The sequence below is a fragment of the Trichechus manatus genome, unplaced genomic scaffold (genome assembly GCF_000243295.1).
Source record: "Trichechus manatus latirostris isolate Lorelei unplaced genomic scaffold, TriManLat1.0 scaffold00038, whole genome shotgun sequence".
Lineage (NCBI taxonomy): Eukaryota > Metazoa > Chordata > Mammalia > Sirenia > Trichechidae > Trichechus > Trichechus manatus.
Genome location: NW_004443974.1, coordinates 11,266,166 through 11,289,722, shown reverse-complemented (window position 1 = coordinate 11,289,722; position 23,557 = coordinate 11,266,166). Strand labels below are relative to the sequence as shown.

The 23,557-nt window shown below is 43.2% G+C and overlaps 1 protein-coding gene across 1 annotated transcript in view; it reads right to left on the bottom strand.

The window, feature by feature from the left end:
• Positions 1-22,643, bottom strand: part of RALGPS1 (Ral GEF with PH domain and SH3 binding motif 1) — a 364,308-nt gene extending 341,665 nt beyond the window's left edge. The window contains exon 1 of the mRNA XM_023730758.1: positions 21,451-22,643. The gene's annotated coding sequence lies outside the window, so the exon portion shown is untranslated. The remainder of the gene's footprint in view (positions 1-21,450) is intronic.
• Positions 22,644-23,557: the final 914 nt, after the last annotated feature.

Here is a 23,557-nt window from a genome sequence, read left to right as displayed (position 1 = left end):
CAATATTATAATATTTCATTATAATACTTAACTTTGTCTTCTGGAGCTGCCCTTTGAAATCTTCTGTTCAGCTCTTTTACTTCATCGTTTCTTCCTTTAGGTTTAGCTGCATTACGTTCTACAGCAAGTTTCAGAGTCCCCCTGACATCCATTCTGGTCTTTTTTTTTTTTTCCCCTATCTTTTTAATGACCTTTTGCTTTCTTCATGTACTACTCAGCAATAAAAAGAAATAAAATATTGTTACATGCTACAACATGGATGAACCTCAAATTCATTATGCGAAGTTAATAAAGCCAGATGCAAAAGACTATATTGTATGATTCCATTTTTATGAAATGGCTTGAAAAGGCCAATTTATAAACCAAAAGCACATCAGTGGTGAGCTGGTGCAGCAGCAGGGATTAACTGCAAACAGTCACAAGGGAACTGTTTGGGCTGATAGAAATGTTCTGAACCCGGATCGTGGTGACAGTTGCACAGCTCTATAAATTTACTAAACATCATATAATTGTATACTTACAATGGGTGAATTTTGTGGTATATAAATTATACCCAATAAAACAGCAGCCACCAGGTATGTTTCACAATGTTGATGTGATCTCACATGCTTAACTCCCCTTCCCACATTCCCTTTGAAATAATCAACAAAATATTAAAATACTAAAAATAAATTGTGCTCACATATGATAACAGGGAAGGATTAATAAGCAAAAAACTTTACTATTAATAAGCAAAAAACTTTGAGTCATTTCTAGTACGGTAGAGAGAGTTACTAAGACGAGAAGAACCAGCCCCTGGAGCACACGTAAACAAAAGGCCTCCTGGGAACTGAGTGGAAGGAACCCCTCAGCATAAACTTCCATGAAAAATCCACAGACTTCAAAGTAGGGGTCCAAAAACTGAGACTAAAAGTAAGTCCAGCCGAAGAGTTCAAAGGCAGAATGAAGGCTGGGCTAAACTACTAGTGCTGTCTCAAATCAACTAAACCAACTCAACTGGACTGGGAGTCTGGGACCAACTCAGTCAGTCTATTCTGTGCCAGAACAAACCAGCTTGATTGAACAGAATCTGTACAGATCAGTTCAAACTGGATTAAACTGGCTCAAACCAAGCCTAACAGAAAGTCATCATGGGAAGAATGGGGGGGGGGTTAAAGGAGAAACTGCCAGTTCTATACTCTTTGAGAGGATCCAACCTGCTTTGGTTCAAGACTGAGGTAAGCTTTGCTCCTTTCTGAGTGTGCTTGGTGCTCTGTGGATTGAGCCCAGACATGCAGCCCGATCTGCTCAGCCTGGTTTATACAGAGCCTCTGACTCTCCCTACTTGCCTGACAACTGTAAATTCTTGAGTCATGCAGCCCTTTGGTACAGATGGTATGGTTCTCAGACTGGCTACCAGCTCAATTCCTGCTTCCCATCTGAAGGATGATTCCAACTCTGCTCATTCTGCTAGTATCAACTGGTGGCGCTCTAAAATGCTCCCTGTCCACGTACCAGTGGTAACAGTAACAACGTGAGGTGATGCAGTGAGACTCTGGGTGAAGTGTTACATTTTTAGCTCATTTAATCTTCACAACAACCCCATGAGGTAAGAACCATTCTGAATCCCAGGAAAGTGAGACACAGAGAGGTATGGTAACCTACTGCAAGTTAAGTGGCAAGACTAGGGGTTCAAACCCGGTCAGTTAACACCAGGGCCTGGCTCTTAACCACCCCTGGACACGGCCTCCTCAAAGAGCCCAGGGGAGGACTGGATGAGAAAACATGTGAAACGCTCTGTCTAGGCCAGACACAGAGCAAGCAGAATCAAGGTTATTGGTTACTATTAGTGTTAAATCTGTTTCTACAATATACTATTTATTTATACCTCTTCTTTTTCCTAAAACAAACAAACAAAAAAACTGACTTACATTTTAAAGAAAAAACAGCATCGTACTTTGCGAAGCCATGGGCCTCCACTGCTAGGAAGGGGATGCCCAGCTGTGGGCTCCAGGCCCTAGGGCAGTCCAGAGCTCCTCCTCCAAGGGGTCTGACCTGCCCCTGCCCCCACACTCTGGCCCCAGCCCACCTAGAGGCAAGCATGACAGCTGCAGCATGTTACCCATTATGCTTTCTATGGGAGCCCTAAGCTGTAAAGAAATACAGCATTTGTTTCCGATCTGACTCCTGCATGTCTCGCCACTGACAGAAAGTCTAATTTATGGGCAGCAACTCTCAGAAAAGGGATATTTCACATGCTAAGAAATAACAGGCCCAAGCAGAACGAAGCATCCTTTCCAGGGGAACAGAGAAACCCCTACCCATCCACCTCTGGTTCCCAACTCCCACAGCAGGGACCATACTTCCATGTAGGGGTTCTGCCCAGCCCAGGCCCCTCCCTGAGAACCCTGAAATGGAGGATAGTGCCTCCCAAGCCGGACAGACTGGACCAGGTGGACTACATGATTCTCCTGGGAAATGAGGACCCAGAGATAGTGGTCTCTGCTGGTCAACCACACTGAAGTGCTATAGCCTCAGAAGCAGAGGGTGGCTAAATCCTGCCATTGCAGAGACAGTCTAGTCTGAGGGAAGAGGGTAGGAGGACAAAGCAGATGCTTATGTCTGAAGGAAAAGGAGAGCAGTGACCCTGGTTCCCATCCTTCAGGGCCCATGGGATGCTGCGGGCCCCTATAATAAATGCCTCTTTTTTACATTCTACCTTTGTGAGTGGTGCCTGGGGTCTTAAAAGCGTGTGAGAAGCCATCTAAGATACTCCACTGGTCTCACCTCTTCGGGAGCAAGGGAGAATGAAGAGAACAGGATACAAGGAAAAGATCAGTCCAAACGACTAATGGACCACAGCTACCACGGCCTCCACCAGACTGAGTCCAGTACAGCGAGATGGTGCCCGGCGACTACTACTGACTGCTCTGACAATGATCACAACAGAGGGTCCCGGACAGAGCTGGAGGAAAATATAGAACCAAATTCTAACTCACAAAAAAAGACCAGACTTACTGGCCTGACAGACTGCAGAAACCCCAAGAGCATGGCCCCTGGACACCCTTTTAGTTCATCAATGAAGTCACTACCAAGGTTCACCCTTCAGCCAAAGATTAGACAGGCCCATAAAACAAAACGAGACTAATGGAGCACAACAGCCCAGGACAAGGACTAGAAGGTAGGATGGGACAGGAAAGCTGGTAATAGGGAACCCAAGGTTGAGAAGGGACAGTGTTGACATGTCATGGGGTTGTTAACCATTATCATAAAACAATATGTGTACTAACTGTTCAATGAGAAACTATTTGTTCTGTAAACCTTCATCTAAAGTACAATTTAAAAAAAAAAGTTACAAAATTTTAAACACACACACAAAAAAAAAAAAGCTTGCTTTTTGGTTTCAGGTAGTTAGAGCAGTTTTCCAAAAGACCCTGACTAAGGCTATTTCCTAAACATTAAGTTCATGCCAAGCTACAGGAAACCTGACCCCTAAAACACAGGTGGCTCATCCAGAAGAGGGAAGATATGCACCACTTAGTCATTCATTCATTGAGCTCTTACCACATGCTAGGCATTGTTCTAGCCAGAAATTCTTAACCGTTTTTGTTCCTTGGATCCTTCTAGCAGTCTCATAAAGCCTAAGGGCCCCTTCTCAAAGAAATGTTTTTACATGCATAAAATTAAATTATACAGCAAACCCATTTATACAGGATTACCAAGGAAACCAACTGTATTAAAATATAGTTATCGAAATATATTAACAATTTGTATGTAGTAATTTATATTTTTTCAATTAAAGAAATACATAAATATTTCTTTTTATTACTGCATTAAATAACAAGACCTATTGGTGAGTCTAAAAACTATCATGATTCAAAGTTAGTTATGAGCATAAACATTCTGAGATACCCACAAAAACTGTTACACGATAAGAAAATATCTGTGATTTCTATTGGTGACGAAGTCCCAGGTACTGTTAATATTACTGTGATTCATTATCTACGTTGATAACTAAGCAAATACTAAATTTCAGTTAGAAGTAAATGAAAGATCTCTTTGACTACTGTGTGTAGTACTGGATTGGATAGGCCAAAAATGAAAGGTAAGAGATGGAGATGACTTGGACTACTAATGATGGGAAGAAGGTGATGGATTTCGGAGGTGTTCTGGAGGTAATATAGACAACACTTACTGATGGACTGCAAGTGAGAGGAGAGGAAAAGAAAGAAATCAAGGATGACTGCTAAGTTTGCGACTGTTAGAAATGGGTAGATTCATATCCTAACAGTCACATGCTGCTCAGTAGTGCATTCATTCATTCAATACCCATCCACTGAGCACCGCTGGTATACCACTTCTGGGGATTCAGAGTTAGAGATGACATGGCCCAGCCCTCAAGAGTCTTGCAGTGTACTGGAGGAGAGAAAATTGAATAACACTCACAGGACACATGCTTTAACAGATCATAGGTCCACTGGTACATAAAGGAGGTGACTAATCGCTTTGAGTGTCAAAGAGGACATTACTGAGAAAAGCCATCTGGGCTGGGTCTTAAAGGATGAGTGGGAGTGTTTCAAGTAAAGGGTAGGCAGAGGATGGGAAGGGCACTCTGAGCATGTGTAGAAGTACAGAGGCATGAAAGGTCGTATGAGAGGCCAGTGTGCCAGAAGCAAAAGGTAGTAGGTTTCTCCTTCCACCCTACTCCAGGCCCATGTCCATCTAGATTAACACAGGCACTAGGGACACAGCAGCAAATAAGACAGGCAGGGTTCCTTGTGGAGTTAATGTTTTAATTAATAGTCTAAACACTACAACCATAGCAACAACATCTTGCCTCTTGTTCACTCCTTCATCCAGTCAGCAAACTTTGTAAAACCTTCCCCAAGCCCTGCTCTGTGCAGAGGAATCAAATCAGTCCTTAATGTCAAAGGATCTCACATGCAGTCTGATCATCATTATCATCGCTGCAATTTATTAGGCACTTACTTTGTGCCAGACTCTGGCTAAGAACTTTACATGCGAAACAAAACAAACCAACGAGGCTCAGAAGAGATAAATTCATCTGTAACACAGAGACACACATTTAAACGTCTGCATTGGCTACATCCCTATTAGACAGGGAGGCAGTCTTGCATAATGGTAAGACCATGGGTTTTGGGCCCTTACCGGCTTTACGAGTTTGGACAAATTCATCTGTACCACATCAAAAACCCCATTCTTTCCACCCTCCTTCTGCCTCTCTCACCTCTTACACACACAGACACACACACACACTCAGGCTGCTAATGCCTCCTCAGAAACCAAAACACTGCAGGAAAGAAACCAATTCTCATGATGTAACTTCTTAAGAACGTGGCAGTTGTATCAGAACCACAGAACAATCCCACATCTCTTTTTTCTGCTTATGACAGAATTGGTCGTGTGTGTGGGCTCCTGAAGACAGAAGGGAAAATCCCATATGCAATGTTGGTTTCCTTCCAAACTTTCAAAATTATCCTTCAACATTTCAGGTTCAGGAAACCAACAAAATAACATGAGACAGCCTGATGCAGACCACTGCTGAAAAGGTAAAATTAATCATTTTTTCCTAAGCTTACGGACATTATTTCAAAGAAAATACATACATATGGGAATGTTCGATTACAAAAGAATGATTTCTTCCAAATGTTTCAGACAAGTATAAAAATGGATCCCAAACACTGTTTAAGAGCCCGTTTCCTCAATGTGGGGATGTACTGCTCGCAGTAGACTTGGTTGCAGTTTGCTCCTCCTCCTTTCTGTGCCTTGAACAGAAGCTGCAACAAAGACAAACAGGAAGGCCTCTTGCCCACAATCCCTCCACCAACCGTGTGGTGTACTTCATGAGCAATGCATGTACACGTACGTACACACACACACACACACACACACACACACACACACACACATACACACACAAAGACTTTATGAACTATGGCCACAGCATGACGGATTTTTTTATTGTCAAAAAGTTTCTCACCAAGGTAACCATCACCCTGGGGCTGGACCACCTGCCAGCAGCTCAGGAAAGCCCCCCTCTGTGAGGACAGCAGTGCTGTTATCTCTACTTCCTCTTGACCCTCTCCAAACTCTCCAAACCTCCTTTCCTGGCAAGCAGCAGTGTCTAGCAGCTTTCAAAGAGAAGCCCTGGCCACATAAGCACTTGTCAGACTTGAAATGCCATCACTCACTGCTGTGTTTACTGGCTCCCTCCCCCACTCCTTTCAATCCACCCCTCCAGATGTTCAACATCCAATATCTTGCCTCCTCACTGAAGGAGAAATAATGTGCTAAAGAGAGTTAGAGGGCTAAGGAGGCACCACTGTGTCCAAAATGCCACGTGTGGCTGTGCCTCTGTGGACGAGAGAAATCAGCCGAGCTTGGGAGAGAGGGCTGGTCTGGAGACAGACTTAAGGTCATCTGCATGGATATCATGAAAAAGAGTTAAAAATTCTAAAATTGAGCAAACAAAGAAAAGGGCTAAGAAGACCACTTTCTTGGGGAAAGGAAACACCTATATTATGGAGCTGAAGGAAGGACCAGCACAAACAGGCCAGCTAGAACTCCCCCATCCTCCACACAAACACTTGCAATCTACTCTTGCAACCAAAAGGTTCCCCCCTTCACAAACAAGGCAATAGAAAAGAGGTGAAGGAAGAAAAAAAAAAATCCTCACCTGTAGCCACTACCTGGTGAGTGAGACCTGATTTTTTTCCATAGAAAGGGGAGAAGATTTTAGGAAAATGGAAGAGGAGCCTGGGGTCACTTATGGGGAAGGCCTTAAAGGGAGCTTCATTCAAGAAATGGGGGTAACAAGGGTAAAAAAGAAATGAGGGTGGTCTATCCAGCACATCCTCGGCAAGCATGAAAGCCCTGGGAGCATCCTCATGAGGATCCCTTCCACTCTGGAAGCCTGGGTAGTGACACTTCACTCTTTGTGTATTAGGGATCACAGCAGCCAGACCAAGGATGCAATACCCCATTCCATCTCCCCAACTCTGTACAGCTCTCAACAGCTACCTAGTCTTTATCAAGGTCCAGAGCATATTTGCTTTTTGGAAAAGCAGGCAAAGTTATCTGGAACTGGAAGGGAAGGGATGACTGTCTCTGCCCTGGGCAGTCATCAGCAAGGATAACCATTCTCTGTGGAACATGGTCATACTTCACCACCTCCACTACCCTGAGCTAAGCCACCACCATCTCCTGTCTGTACAACTGTGATGACCTCCTAAGCAGTCTCCTGCTTGCACTCTTGCCACTTTATGGTGTACTCTTTACACAAAGTGATCCTTTTAAAACATAAATCAAAAACTCACAGACCTATGTACTATAAAGGGTGAATTTTACTGTAAGTAAAGCATACCTAGCTGGAGGAAAACAGGCTGCATACCAGACCTTAAATACCCTGAGCAGTAACAGATAATGTCTGCCCTGGGCAGTGACTTTTTATATAGAAACAGAAGTAGAAAAAGTAGAAAGAATTCAGTCAATAGCTTAAGATACTGCAGAGCCATTCAGAATGGGAAGTGAGAACAGGCGCTGGGATCTAATGGCTAGAGTGTCCTGGATGCACTGTCAGGAAAAGCCCACAGGGATGAGAAGTTCCTATTAGCAAGAACGCTCTCCAGAAAAGGGAAGGCAAGAGATGAGGGCAGCAGATTAAGGATGGGGTTTTTCAGAGACTAGGGTAGACTCCTGAGCATGTTCTCAGGCTCAAAATAAGGAATTAGTGAAAGGAAAGCTATTATGAGAAATCCAAGAGAAAGAAGGTAACCCTAACAAAGCAAGTCTCAGAGAAGATGGCAACGGGGGTACTGTGTTATCTGCTTCCTCTGCAACTGGAGGAAGGAGGAGAATGGTGGCGATTACTCAGAAGTAATCTCAGCCAGGGCAGCACTTGGGAGAGCCCTCCAGGACTGCCTCTTGTGGGCCTGAACACCTTCTCTCCACAGCGAGTACCAGCCAGCCCTATAAACAATACCTGGAGGGCTTGATGAGGTCTCTCAGGTGACACGACTTTATTGTATAAGTACGATAAGCAGAATCACAAAAACCAGACCATAAATTTCATCCACTGAGGCTCTGATGTGATCTTCTGTTTTCTTCCATGCTAAGGTACTAGTGAAGTTCGTGCTGCTAAGAATAGGGGTTCCCTTTATCCCCATCTGGGTTTGTCTTCTTATGCTGCAAAAGTTCTAATCCTCCTAGTTCATTTGCCCAGCTGTTCCTGTTACCCACTGTCTGCTACTTTGGATCAAGACACCGATTGCTCCATGAGGAACACAGGCATCTGTCATGACTCAAGGCTTCCATGCTGTCATCCACCCTGGGGATGATGCCTCTCTCCACAGCTCAGAGCTTCCGCTCCCTTCTCTAATCTGAGAATCCACAGCAATCTGAGTACTCTCTGTTTGAACCAATGTGATGGAAGACATGTTATATTCATGCTTTTGGGCATCCAAGTCCTGACTGGGGATCAAAGACCTAAACTTGAGCTAAAACTATAAAATTCTTAAAAGAAAATACAGGTATAAATCTTTGTGATCTTGGATTAGGCAGTGATTTCTAAGATATGACACCAAAAGCACAAGCAACCAAAGAGCAAAGGACTTGAGTAGACATTTCTCCAAAGATAAACAAATGGCCAGCAAGCACAAGAAAAGATGTTCAACATCATTAGTCATTAGGAAAATACAAATCAAAACCACAATGCAATACCACTTCACACCCACTAGGATGACTATAATCAAAAACACATAGATAATACAGCCATCTAAGATACATCTATTGGTCCCCATCACATTTGGAGCAAAAGAGAATGAAGAAAATCAAAGACACAAGGAAAATATTAGTCCAAAGGACTAATGCACCACAGCCTCCACCAGCCTGAGCCTGGAAGAAATAGATGGTGCCCGGCTACCACCACCAATCGTTCTGACAGGGATCACAATAGAGGGTACCGGACAGAGCAGGAGAAAAATATAGAATGAAATTCAAATTCACAAAGAAAGACCAGACTTACTGGTCTGACAGAGACTGGAGGAACCCTGGAGACTATGGCCCCTGGACACCCTACTAATGGGAAACTAAAGCCACTCCTGAAGTCCACCTTTCGGTCAAAGATTAGACAGGTCTATAAAATAAACACACGAGGAACGTGCTTCTTGGTTCAATCAAGTATACGCGATCAAATGGGCAACACCTGCCCAAAAGCAAAGATGAGAAGGCAGAAAGGGACGGGAAAACTGGATGAATGGGCACGGGGAACCCAGGAAGTAAAGGGAAAGCAGGAGAATGCTGACACATTGCGGGGATTGCAACCCATGTCACAAAACAATTTGTGTATACATTTTTGAATGAGAAAATAATTTGTGCTGTACTTTCACCTAAAGCATAATAAAATTTGAAAAAACTAAAAAGAGTAAGAAATGTAATTTCTGGAGATTCTTAATTACATGCTCAATGTCAAACATTGCAGCAAAGGATTGTCCTCATAAGGGAAGTCAGAATTTAAGAGCTGTCTGCTGAGGGGGAAGGGCAGATGGTGAGGATAAGTTGCTTTCTGACTTTAAATTTTAAAAACGTACAATACTTCTATAATAAAACTAATTAACAACAAGACAATAACAAATGTTGACAAGAATGTGAAGAAACTGAAACCCTCCTACACTGTTGGCGGGAATGTAAAATGGTACAGCCACTTTGGAAAAGTTTGGCACTTCCTCAAACTTACATGAGTTATCATATAACTCAGCAATTTCATTCCTAGATATATACCTAATGAAATTGAAGACATATGTCCACACCAAACTTGTACAAAGATGGATGTTCATACTAGTATTATTCATAATAGCCAAAAGGTAGAAACAACCCAAATGTCCATCAACTGATGAATGGATAAACAAAATATGGTACATCTATACAATGAAATATTATTCAGCCATGAAAAGGGAATGAAGTACCGAATCATGCTACAATATGGATGAATCTTAAAAATATTGTGCTAAATGAAAGAAAATGGACATAAAAGGCCACACATTACATGATTCCATTTATATGAACTGTCTAGGAGAGGCAAATCCACAGAAACAGAAAATAGATTAGTTGTTGTTGCCAGGGGCCAGGGACAGGAGGGAAGAGTGTGATTAAAATGTTCCGAAATTAGACAGTAGAGATAGTTGCACAACCTTGTGAATATACTAAAAACCAGTGAATGTATAAAGGGATGAATTTTATAATATGTAAATTATAGCCCAGTAACAAACAAGAGACAAAAAAAAGAGTCAAGGTCATGAACAGGACAGAAAAGTATAGGCTAAGGATTGGAGGAGACTAAAGAGACTCATCAATTAAATGGAATGAGGAATCCTGGATTGGATCCTGGAATAGAAAAGGAATGTTAGGAGAAAAATGAGCAAAATTTGAAAAATGTCTATAGTTAATAGTATTGTACTTGCGTTAATTTAATTTCGGGGCCCTTGTGGCACAGTGGTTAACAGCTACAGCATGCTATGGCTGCTAACCAAAAAGTCAGCAGTTCAAACCCACCAGCTGCTCCTGGAAACCCTATGGAGTTCTACTCTGTCCTACAGGATTGCTATGAGTCGGAATCAACTTGACAGCAATGTTTTTTTTTTTTGGAAGGTGGCGGGGGCCGGGGTGGGGGGAGGTGTTAATTTACCTATGTTTATTTGATAATTGTACTATGGTTACGTAAGCAGTCAACAATAAGAGAAGCTAGGTGAAGGGTATATGTGAATGCTCTGTACTATATGCAATTTTTTGTAAATTTAAAGTTATTTCAAAATAAAAAAATAAACAGTATTAAAAAAGGGATCTCACATCCCACCCCATTCCCCATACATACTTTTCACAATGAGGCTTAAAAACAGTGGCCTTGATAATTCCTGTGCAAAACCATCACTTGAGGGTTACAGCTCTAGGGTGTTGGTTCAGGCATTTTACGCCCGTTAGGTGTGGGATAAACATACACCATCTAAGATGGACAGCAGATGGGGTGGGAGACAGTTCAATGCAAGCATCAAAGGATCTCTCCCTGCTTTTCCCTCCCTCTCTCCGAGTCCCTGCAGAGGTCAGAGGAATTACTGACCTGACTAGTGACAGTCTAGGACACTGATTGGGCCACATTCATTAGCAGAAGTGTCACAGAGGACCAAAAGTTCACACACTTGTTCAAAGCTCTTTTTTCTCTCCCACTCCCCATTGTGGGATCTATGAGGTGAACCAGGGCCCCTCTTTAGGCCCCTCTCTGAATCCCACATGAATCCCTAAGTGTGCCCACCCAGCCTTCAGGCGCCTGTACACTGCTGCTGGCCAGAGGATAGTAAGGGCCCAAGATTCAGATCATGCTTATGCGAAGTGGGAGGCCTCCTTTGGGCTGTGAGCCCATTCATTTGCTCCAACCAAGTCTTGGTCAGAGAGCCCTGTACTGGAGTACCAGGCACTGGCCCACTCATAAATCAGGGTCCTTTATTTAGTTCTCTTTTGCTGCTGTTCCTTCTATGATCAGTTACCTCAGAAACCTCAAGGCAGGAATGGTAGGTTGGCAGAACAGGATACTCACGTTCTTAGGCCTTCTTGACAAATACCATCGTGTCCTGTCCCTAAGCCCTAATACTCATAATGAACAACCTGGAGCTTCCCAACAAAAAGGAAGGAGATGTCTACAGAAAGCGAGATGGGTGGCAAGGTCTGGCTAGAGAAGGGGGAGTAAAAAAATGTCTGAGTAGCAGCATGAGAAAGCCAGTTAGGAATAACGGACATGTCCCATGACGTTGGAGCAGGACGTTTAAAACATCCACCTAGTGTCAGGTTGTCTTCAGGTATCATTCCAAATTCCATGGTAAATGCCACTGGGGGTGAGGCGTTGAGTGGAGGTACCAAAAGTGGACAAGGAAAAATTGACATTTTCACTTCAAACTACATGAATAAATTATAGTTTTAAGATGATGAACTGGGTTCCACGCATTTGTCTCCCCACTCTCCAAATATTATTGAAATGACCAAAGAAAAAATTCTGTTGCAGTGCTGAAATACAGGGAAGGATGCCATCAATGAATCAGAAATCATGAAGAATTTCTAGAAAATATGAAGCAAATGCAATTAAAGAAAGTTATGAGTGTTAGACATGTGGCCATAAAATCAACCATTTTTCTCTATACAAACACAATAACCAGCTAGAAAACGTGAAGGCACAACAGCCCACTAACAAAAGGAGGAAAAATACCCTAGAAATAAACTTTAAAAGAAATGTACAATAATCGTTTGAAGAAAATTATGAAATTTTACTACAAGACAAAAAAGATTTAAATAAGAGACATTTTTCACTCCTCTGAATAAGGAAACAATATTGTAAAGACATCAGTTCTCCCCCAATTAATCTATAAATAAAACACAAGTTTATTCCATATCGTAGAGGGATTCATTTTGGAACCTGAAAAATTGATTCTAATTTTTATCTGGAAGAATAATTTGAAATAGCTAAGAAGTTTCAAACAAGAAGTATAATGAGGAGACACGTACTGCCTGGAAGCCTCAGTCAATACATGAATATGTTGCTGGCACACAGAGAGGAGCAGATGAACAGGACAGAACAGTCCAGAAGATGGTCTCAAATACATGTGAGAATTAATACACGATTAAGATGGCCTTTTAAACAGTGGAGAACAATGGATTATTCAACAGATGTTGATGGAACCATTTACTATCCATTGGGGAGGAGGTGGCACGGTGGTTAAGAGCTTCGCTGCTAACCAAAAGGTCAGGAGTTCGAATCCGCCAGCCGCTCCGTGGAAACCCTATGGGACAGTTCTACTCTGTCCTATAGGGTCGCCATGAGTTGGAATTGACTCAATGGTGATGGGTTTGGGGAGGAGTGGGAATTTGTTTTTAAAATCGTCCCCATATCATTTGTAATAAATTTTTGATGGATTAAAGATTTAAACAACAAAAAAAAAAAACCACATAAAAATACTAAATGAAACAAAGATCAATATTTTTATAATTTGGGGGTGAAGAAGTATTCTCTATGTGTGATACAAAGGCAAGGAAACTACTGACAAAGTTAACTACATTAAACATTAAAACTTCTGTATAGGAAAAGACCTCATGAAAAAGATGAAAGACAATCAATAAACCACGGGAACGGTGTTGGTGATATCACATGACAGATGGATTAATATCCTTAATATAGAAAAATTCCTCTAAGAGCTCTGGCACTTGGTAGATGTGTGACCTTGGGCAAGGGGCTTGCTCTCTCTAAGCCAAAGCTTTCTCATCTGTAAAAAGGAGATGCCAATAACAAATCCTTTCTCACAGGGTTATTCTGAGCACTAAATGAGATGTTGTTTGTAAAGCACTAAGTCCAGAGTCTGAAAACAGCAAGGAAGTCATCAGATGGGCAACCAGAGAGTATATTCCAGAGGATGGTTACTGCCTGCTACACTATCTACAAAACAAAAAACAAAAACACTGGAAAATAACATAATGTGTTTCAGTAAGGCAGTTAAGAGTGCATCTATTCAATAGGATATTAAGCAGCAGTTTAAAAAGATGAGGTAGTTCAATATTTACTAACACAGATGTCCTTAAACTCAGGGCTTATTCAATCCTGTTCATTTATTCAACAAATATTTATTCACAGTTTAGTGTGTGCCAGGCACTGTTCTAGGTGCTATGGATAGAACAGTGAAGAAAATGCCAGAAATCCCCGTCCATGGTACACTCTAGTGGGGGAAGCAGACATAAATACATCATTCAGTAGAATATATAGTGCATCAGCTGATGATAAGTGATAGGGAAAAAAATAAAGCAGGGGAAGAGGAAAGGCAGTGTGGGAGGAGGCAGGGTTACAGCTTTAAGGGGGGGGAGGGTCTCTAATAAATCCTTACTGAGAAAGTGACATTTAAACACGGTTTTAAATATTTATACACCCATGTGAACACACATAAAAGCACCGAAAGATAGACACACTAAACTGTTAATACCATTGCACTGTCACTTTCTACTTTCCGTACACTTCAGTATTTATTTCTTTTAAAATAAATATGGAAAACATTTATGATCGACAAAGCATTTAGGGGAGAAAATGAAAATGAACTTCCACAGACAAGTACTTTAATGACTCTGAGCCAGGTATTAAAGACCCTCTACAGCTCCCAGACCTGGAGTTTGGGTGTCTGATGCCTGGTGCTGCATCGCCACCTTGTGGCCAGTCACCTGACCGGTCCATCTCATTTCCAACCACGTCCAGGAAGCAAGAGGCCAAGATGCACAACTATTTAAAAAAACAAAACCAGTTGCTGTACAGCCAATTCCGACTCATGGCAACCCCATGTTTCAGAGTAGAACTGCACTCCACACAGTTTCCAATAGCTGTGATGTTTCGGAATCGGATCGTGCCAGGGCTTTCTTCTGAGGTGCCTTTGAATGGATTCAAACTGTCAACCTTTTGGTTAGTGCCAAGAGCTTAACTGTTTGTGGTTATAAAAATATGTCTGTCCTATGGACAGGGACTGGAAAGAAATGTAGACAAATACAAACACAATTTGATTTGTTGGGGTGGCAGGGTCACGGGGGAATTTATTTAGCTTGGATTCTCAATCATAGGTTTATAATAATGTTTCATTCCTTTATTTGTAACTATGCAATGTAACAGGGGCCTGGGTATCCCAGATTCATAACCCAGGCCATTTGCACGTGTCCCCAAGAAACATGGAGGATTCATAAAGCAGAGTAAGAGGACCTCAGGTCACATGTTGTTGAGGGGGGGGAGTGTCTTCCTCAGTGGCAGTGCCTGGGGGACAGGTCCCAGGATACTGGCTGGAGTAAGCACCTAATCCCTGCCCTCAAATGATTAATCACTAGCTGAGCATGTGCAAAGAGCACTAGTGCCTCCCCACCCAGAGGAGACTAAAGTACATCCCCTGGGTGAGGGAGAAGTGACTTCAACCACACTAAGGACTCTGCCTGGAATTCTGTTCCCTACCCCTCCATCCTTCAAGTCTACTCCTCTGGGAAGTTTCCCTGACCCCCCAGGCTAGGTCGAGAGCTCTTCCTATGTGTGCCCTCTGCTTACCCTTTGTAGCACTCATCACTCTGACAAGGAATTGCTGCTTTCTCTGTGAATCTCCCTGCTAGACTAGGAACTCCATGAGAGTAATGTCTATCCCATTCACCATGAGAGAGGGACGGGAGGTGGAAGTCAAACAGACCCGTGCTGAATCCTGGCTCTGCCACTTACCATCTGTGTGACTTCAGGCAAGTGTCTCTAAGCTTCAATTCCCCCCTCTATAAGTGGGCGTAATAGTACTGTAACCATTTCATGTGGCTGCTGTGAAAATAAACTAATAGCAACAGCTGGCACTTAGGAATACTGGGGGGTGCCATGCACTTGTCTAAGCATGTTATATGTATTAAGTTCATAAACTGAAGCCACTTCTGTGGAGAAAGTGTTGATCACAGTGCCCAGCACAGGGTACTGCTCAAATATTTTTACTGTCTCCCCGGTTCCCAACACACAGTCTGTTGTGTTCTCAATAAAATGAATGACCTACTCCCCCAGCCTAATATAGCAGAAAGGGACAAGATCAGATCAAGACTGACACTTAAGCCACCCATTCAGAACCCTAGCTGCCTAGTTTGGCTGCCAATAAAAGACTCAAGGGCCGCACAAAAGGACCTCAAGGAGAGAAGGCAGCTCTGGGAGATGCAAGCACTCTGGAGGCAGAAGTGGAGCAAACACTTCAAGTTAATGCCTGGAGGAGAGGCAGCAACTGTCTGGGCTGGTAAGGTTTCTCTCAGGCAGGGCCCAGGTGGAAGCTGCCATCCCACTAGGGGCCTCAGCTAAAAGTGGGGGAGCCTTGCCTTAATAATCCCTCTGGCCATGACCCCTCCCTAGGCTCCCCACAGACCAATCTCAAACACACCCAACCAGTGGCTTCTGGCAATGTTTCCTGTAGCAATCATCCCATCCAAGATCATGCCATGCCCTTACTTTCCACCACTCTCAAGTGGTCAGGGGGGTGGTCCTCACAGGTGAGGGTCAATAGACAAGGTCAATGATGAACGCTGGGTCTCCGGAAAGAAGGAGGGCTTGGAGAAACTCAACCCACCCATGTATACTTCCCCTAGAACAGGCTCCTGAGAATTACCGACCATGTGGGAAGCATGTTCTGAGCTGGGAGTGTGCATGCCTTCTGCCAGCCTCTCCCCTATCCTGCCCCCTGGAAGTGGTTCCACTGAACATATACCCAGAAAAGCAAGTAGAGATGTGCAGAGATCAGAACAGGTGACAAAATGTCACTGGACCACACCTATGGCCACACCTGCCCTATTGTCTCTTACCACCAGGCTTCAACAGGGGCTGGTTCTTCTTGAAACCTTCCCCTCTCCTCTTCTCCTGTCTCCTTCACGCTCTCTTTTTCCATTCTCATTTTAAATGTCACTTCCTCTGGTGGGGGGAACCTTCCGTGATTCCCCAAATGTATAATGTCCTCCTCTTACAGGCTTTCAGAGCACCCAAACTTCTCCACCATAGTACTCATCTTATTTGTCATTAATCATGTATCTGTCTTCCTCGCTGGGCTATGTGCTGTGGCCACACTCTTGGTCAGCTCTCCTAGACATCCAGTAAGAGGGTCACACAGTCAGCTTCAGGAGCCCAGCCCATGGCTTCCACGGATCACAAACTTTCCTCTGAGCAGCCCCACTTCACATGTCTCCCATCTCTGACTATGAGATTATGATGGAGCCAGAGCCTCCCTCTTGATCAAGCAGGACCTGTGCTGTTGTCTACGTATGGGTTCAAGAATGAGAGGTTCAAAACGGGAGGATACCAGACATTAACACAGCTGACAGCCTAAAGCTCCATTTTACCAAAAAGAAAAGTCATCTGCTTGTTTAAACAGTGACATTTATAAAGACAATCTCAAAAGAAACAGAAAGGAAGGTGTAGTTACTTATCTGGATTGTTACTTGATATTTTATTATTTTTAAAGGATATTTTATTGGACTTCCTGTTTAAACAACAAAAGCAGCATAATGTTGTTGTTGTAACCCAAACCCAACAGAGGTGTACAAATAAAAAGGTTTCAACCCTGCTTCCAGTTACATAAGGTAACCACTGTGAAGTAATCATTGTATTCTTCAATGTCTTTCTGCCAGGCAACATAAATACATACAACAAAGGGGACTCGTACCAGAGACTAGGGTCATACCCTCAAATGCCTGAAGGGCCCAGGCAGATCATGTCAATAGTGAAGTCACAGGTGTAACAGAATAAGGACATATAGGACCTGTGGCTAACTGAAGTTCAAATTTGAAAGCTTTAAGATAACCACTTAAAGCTTTTAAATTTGAACATTCATAAAGCAACGAGCTGGCCATACAAAGCACATGGGAGGGAGATAAGACAGAGCTCCTTGGGCAAGGTAGGAGAATTGATTAAGAGTTCAGATTTTGGAGCCTTGGTCCCATCCTGCACCACTGTTTATTGGCTGGTGGAACATAAACAAGTTATTTAGCCCCACTGTGCTTCAAACTCCTCACCTGAAAAAAGGTGATATTAATAGTACCTACCTTGTAAGTCTGTTGTGAGAAGAAAGAAAATAACATGAAACATTTGGTATAGTGCCTGGCTATTGTTATTCAGGGGCTGTCTATTATATGCAACCAAACCTAGTTATAACTTATGTATCTTCTGATTCCCAACAGTTAAAACTGAACCCTTATTTCTCTTTCTGTAACACATATAAATAATTATGACTGTTTTATTTGTCCAATGCTTATTTGTATCCTAAAAGTAGAACAGTTATTTCCCCACTCTCATCCTCCCTCCCAAAGTCTTAGGTTTTGCAGCGATGGTTTAGAATTTTTAGTTTCAGCCTATGTTTTTCCTTACAGTGGGTCTCCTCTATTTTAAAAATTCTTATTTAACACACAATAAAAATTCCAATTCACAATCCAATTCCAATTTAATACACAGATTAAACTATATGCACTAAATTGCACTGCTCCTCACTGTTTCCTGCATTCTTCTCTTTTCCTATTCTAGTATTTCTGCTCTGCCTCAATTGTTCTTTGGTTAGAGGAACTACACTGGATATTCTCCTCAGGCAGACTTAATAACAAATGCTAAGTGTCCTCACATCTGAAAATGAGTTTCTTTCGCAATGGCATATGAGTGACGTCTTGGCTGAGTGTATACAGGAATGCAGTCCCTTTCTCACTTCAACATTCTGGAGACACCGTTTGTGATGGTTAAGATTATGTGTCAACTTGGCTGGGCCATGATTCTGTGTTTATCACTCCCATGATTGAATATACTGTGAGTAGCCAATCAGATGAAAGGGAGTCTCCTTAGGCGTGTGGCCTGCATCTGCATATAAGCAGATGTTCTGGCTTTTTGCTCTCTCTGGATCCTGCGGCTGCCTCCTGTTGTCTCATCTCCAGTTCTTGGGACTTGAGCTGTCAGCTTATCTGCTAAACTTGGGATTCGTCAATCTTCACAGACTGTGAGCAGGAGCCCTACTCTCTGACCTGCCAATCTTGGGCTCACCAGCTTCTGCAGCTGTGTAACTTGGGAGAGGCCTCTACCCTGATCCACGGACTTGGGATGTTCTAACCTCACAACTGCGTGAGCTGTTTCCTTGATATATATATATGTTTATACGCTTTACTGGTTTTGCTTCTCTAAAGAACCCAGCCTAAGACACCGTTCCACTGTCTTCCAGCCTCCAAGGTTGCATATGGAAAGCCCAATGAGAGCCTAACCCTCTGTCCTTTACAAATAACCTGTCCTTTCTTCCTAGAAAATTTAAAAATTTTCTTTCTTCTTGGAGTTCAGGAATTTTACTAGAAAACATCTAAATGTTGGTCTGTGCATGAGCTGAATGAACCCATTTAAGCTGAAGAATCAAGTCTTTCTTCAGCCCAGTGAATTTTTCTTCCATTATTTTTCTAACTATTACCTCTCCATCTGTTCCTTTTTCTCCTTCTGAAATTCCTAGCATTCACCTGCCAGGTCTCCGGGATAAGGACCCCAAGTGTATCACACTTTAATTCATCATTACCATTTCTTTTTATTATTGCTCTGGATTGTGAGATATTTCTTCCATTTGACCTTCCACACCACTAATTTCAGTTCTTCTATCGATTTTTTTTTTTATTCAAAAATCACATTTCTTAGTTCATGAAAGCCTCTGGTACACTTTAATCTTGTTCCTTGGGAGTTTTCTCCTTCTAAATTAAAGTTCTTGCACATCTCTTCCATTCATCCTGCCACAAAGGAGCTAAAGCTGAGTGTGATGCTTGTCTTCCCTCCCTTCTATGGCCAAGTCTCCTTAAATGTGTTGTCATTTGTCTTTGTCTATTGATGGGTACAGTTTCCTTACCCCTTGTCATGACGGGCTGCTTGAGCTTCTGGGGCAGTGGTAACTGCAGCCTCTCTCATGGGATCCAGCTTTAATCAGACTCGAAAGCACAGACAGAAGAGAGGAACTCCAGTTCTAGAACCGGACTGACCTAGATTCAAATCCCAACTCTGCTATTTACCTTCTGTGTGACCTCAGGGAAATTACTTATCTCTGAGTCTCAGGTTTTCTCATATGCTCTTTGATTTAAACCAGCAGTTGTTTCCAGCATCCTCCTTAGGGAAGCCAATCCCACCAATATGTAGGTTTTAGGAAACTCGCTTCTTCTTCTAAGCACTCTCTGAATTACTTGTGGTGTAGTTAATCAGAGAATATCAAGGAAGACTGGGATCCTGGGCAGGAAAGCATAAGAAGCTGTACCTTCTGCCTCTTTTGTGACAAAAGGTTGGTTGACAGCAGGGTGAGGCTACTAGAAGAATCTGAAAAATACTGTAGTCTTTCAGCTTTTAATATTTTTGTGACTGATCCCACCTGAATAAAATCTCCTAGGAATCTTCCAGGCAAACACTCTCTGCCTCTTCCTAAATTCTTTTATGTTATCTCAAGATCTGAGGGCCATGGCCACAAAGGGGATGGATGCCAGGAGCCATAACGGATTCCATGCTGGCTTCAATCCTGAAACGCTTATTGAAAACTTACTGTAAGGCATTGACCAAAGGGATACAGTAATGGGCAAGACATAGCCTCTGCCTTAAACAAGCTCAAAATCTAGTTGAGGGTATAAGGCAGGAGGTACGGAGAACATCAAAAAACATATCTCATGCAGAACGTGGTCAGGGGCATGAGAGGAGGTTAAAACAAGTGCCATGAAGGTTTAAAGAAAAGAGCACTCCCATCAGCTGGGGAGCAGAAGAAAAGCATTTTTAGAAGAGATGATTAAACAGGGTGGGCAGAATCTTGAGAATAAGAATGGGGGGGCCAAGAGGTTGACCAGAAGACTGCATCCCTTGACGACAATGATCATGTCTTATTTGTTTTCATATCCCCTTACTCCACCTCCCCGCCTGGCCAAGCACAGTGAACTAGCCCTTTCTGCTCAAGTGTTTGAAGCAATGATAGCTGAAAGTGAGGAGGGGAGCTGAAATTGAAATAGTGAGAGGAGAGGGGTTTGTGGTTAGCTCTAGAGACCTCACTGAGGTGGAGAGGTAGCAGGTTGCCCAAGTAACCCCAGCTGTTGGGGACTCAGACACAGAACATTTATCTTCTGGGTGGCAGCATGAGAGAAGCAGAAAGAAAGAGAAGAAAACCCTTGATGTGAGAACCGTCATGGATTGAATTATGTCCCCCCAAAAATGTGTGTATCAATTTGACTGGGCCATGATTCCCGGTATTGTGTGATTTTCCTATATGCTGTAAATCCTGCTTCTATGATGTTAATGAGGGAGGATGGGTGGCAGTTGTGTTAGCGAGGCAGGACACAATCTGCAAGAATGGATTGTGTCTTTAGGCAATCTCTTGAGATATAAAAGACAGAAGCGAGCAGAGAGACAGGGGAATCTCATACCACCAAGAAAGCAGTGCCAGGAGCAGCAGTATCCTTTCAACCTGGGGTCCCTGCATGGAGAAGCTCCTAGACTGGGGGAAGATTGATGAGAAGACCAATAGAGACAGAAAGCCTTCCCCTGGAGCTGATGCCCTGAATTCAGACTTCTAGCCTACTAGACTGTGAGAAAATAAATTTCTCTTTGTTAAAGCCATCCACGTGTGGTATTTCTGTTATAGCAGCACTGGATGACTAAGACAAGAATCAATAAAGAAAATTCCAAAGCTTCATCTGGCAAGAAGGAGCCCCTAAATCACCCTCTGCATGCGTGGCTCACTGAGGATGCCTGATGTCCCAAGAACCACTCTGTGCTCCTTGGCCCCATCAGACTCCACTTGGTAGGCAGTTTCTCTGACTGAACACCACCTGGCTCACCTGTACCCAGCGTGCACCTTAGAGTGTATGGCCATCTGCTCAAGAGGGCACATGTCACCACAGATCAGTGTACTGACTTACCAGGAATACGTGTTGGACGTCATAATCCCCAGGCCAATAGGATACACCATCCCAGCACGTCTCTTTCCAAACAGTAGCTGCTGTAAAAGTAGGGGAAATTAACTGGATTTACATCAGTGTTCCATATGGTAAGACTTATTTTTCAAAGTTCAGCCAGGTCAGACCAACTACAGTGCTACAAGATGTGATTTCAACCTGTTCTTTGAAATGTCAAATATTTTCCCCATAGATCAATATTTGATACTATCATTAGCCTCATTAGGTAGCAAAGCCTATCCTAGAATCACTGAACTAAATAGATATACCCTCTTCTGTCACTATGCTCCTTTCTCATCATGCTTGGGACACATGCTATGGTAAATAAGCATGTGAGGGTTTGTATGGGGACTCTAACCCCAAGAATAACATTGATCTTATGGGAAATGCACTCTAGCAGGCCAAAAACTACCAGCCAAGGCCTCGGGGACCAACAGGCAAGAGACGAATTCAGGAGTGCCCAGACACAAACACTACTGCCCTTGGAGCATATGGCTGTGTGAAAATGAGTGTGTGGCAAGGGAGGAAGTGCCTAGCATGTCTCATGACTCGGGGCCAACCTGTCCACAGCCCCACAGGCACAGGCAAGCACTTGTGCATAAAGTGGCTGTGGATGGACCTCTGAACCTTCAGAGAGTCCATTGCTGGTTCATGTTCTATCCCCCATGGTGGCCACTCCAAAGCACCCCATCTCTTATGCTCCTATACCACGATCCACACCTGTCCAGTATGGGCAGGCAGCTGCACAACCTCCTTTACTGAGAAGACTTATACTTAGCTTCAGCTCCCTTGGGTCCCTCCTTCCACCTAAAATGTTTCTGCATCTTTTCCTGGTCCTTCTCTCCCACTTGGGAGAAACAGGCGTCAGTCTGACAGTCAGGGATGACCCCTGCCCTGGGCTCAGGGATCCAGCCTCTTCCACTTCTCAGTCAGTCAGTCACTCTGCTCTCTCACAACTTCAGCCCCTTTTGTTCCATTAGTCCTTCCCTCTGTGAATATCTTCAGTTCTCCCCATTCTTCAAAACAGCTTTGACTCTTGAACTCCAGGCTGCTTTCCAGTCAGACACTGCTGACTTCCTCACTACCACACTATCTCACTACCCACCCACTCGGGAACTCCCTACCCGACAGCTCAGTACACAATGCTCCCTCCCAGGTCGCAAAACCAAAAAACCAAACCCACTGCCGATGAGTTGATTCCAACTCATAGTGACCCTATAGGACAGAGTAGAACTGCCCCACAGAGTTTCCAAGGAGCAGCTGGTGGATTTGAACTACCGATCTTTTGGTTAGTAGCTGAGCTCTTAACCACTGCGCCACCAGGGCTCCCCCAGGTCACCAGGACCTCCTAATTGCTGAGTCTAGTAGTCTAATGCTCTCCTACCTCTTGATAGCTTTTAACATGGCTCACCAGTCCCTCTTTCTGAAAATTCATCTTTCAACCCCTAATCAGAGTTTCATTATTCTTTCTCTCCTCCCATCTCCTTAATCTCTTTGGCCACTCAGCTGGCTCCTCTTTCTTCTGCTCAGACACCCTGCCAGTAACCCGTTCCGTTCATCCTCTCACCATCTGGAGCCTCCTTTTCCCCATTCCTCTTAGCCCTTTCCCTGGGCCAATGGAATCCAAGATGCTCAGAGGGCTGACCCCTGCCTCCCTCAAGTCTCGCCACACTGCACTCTCTGCCTCACACTTCATGCTCCAACAACTAAGTAATGACCCAACTAGAGAAATACAGAAAGCGGGCTGAACTGCTTGAGGCTCATCCACTCACTAGGCTGCTTTCCACAGCCAGGTCTCTGCTCAGCTACTTCCTTTTGTTACACCTTGAGCCTCTGCTCACCAAACTTTTTGATCCTTCATTACCAACAAATAAATAAATAAGCAAGCGCCTCTAATGTATTTATTTATAAATTAAAGACACAGTCTAATGTACCACTATATCATGTGCACTGTAAAACAAATTTCAAAGAAATGAAGTAATTGTTAAAATTATTTTATTTTATTCATTAATACTAAAAACTTTTCATTCTTAATATACTATTTTAATGAAAGCAATATGATTGATATGCT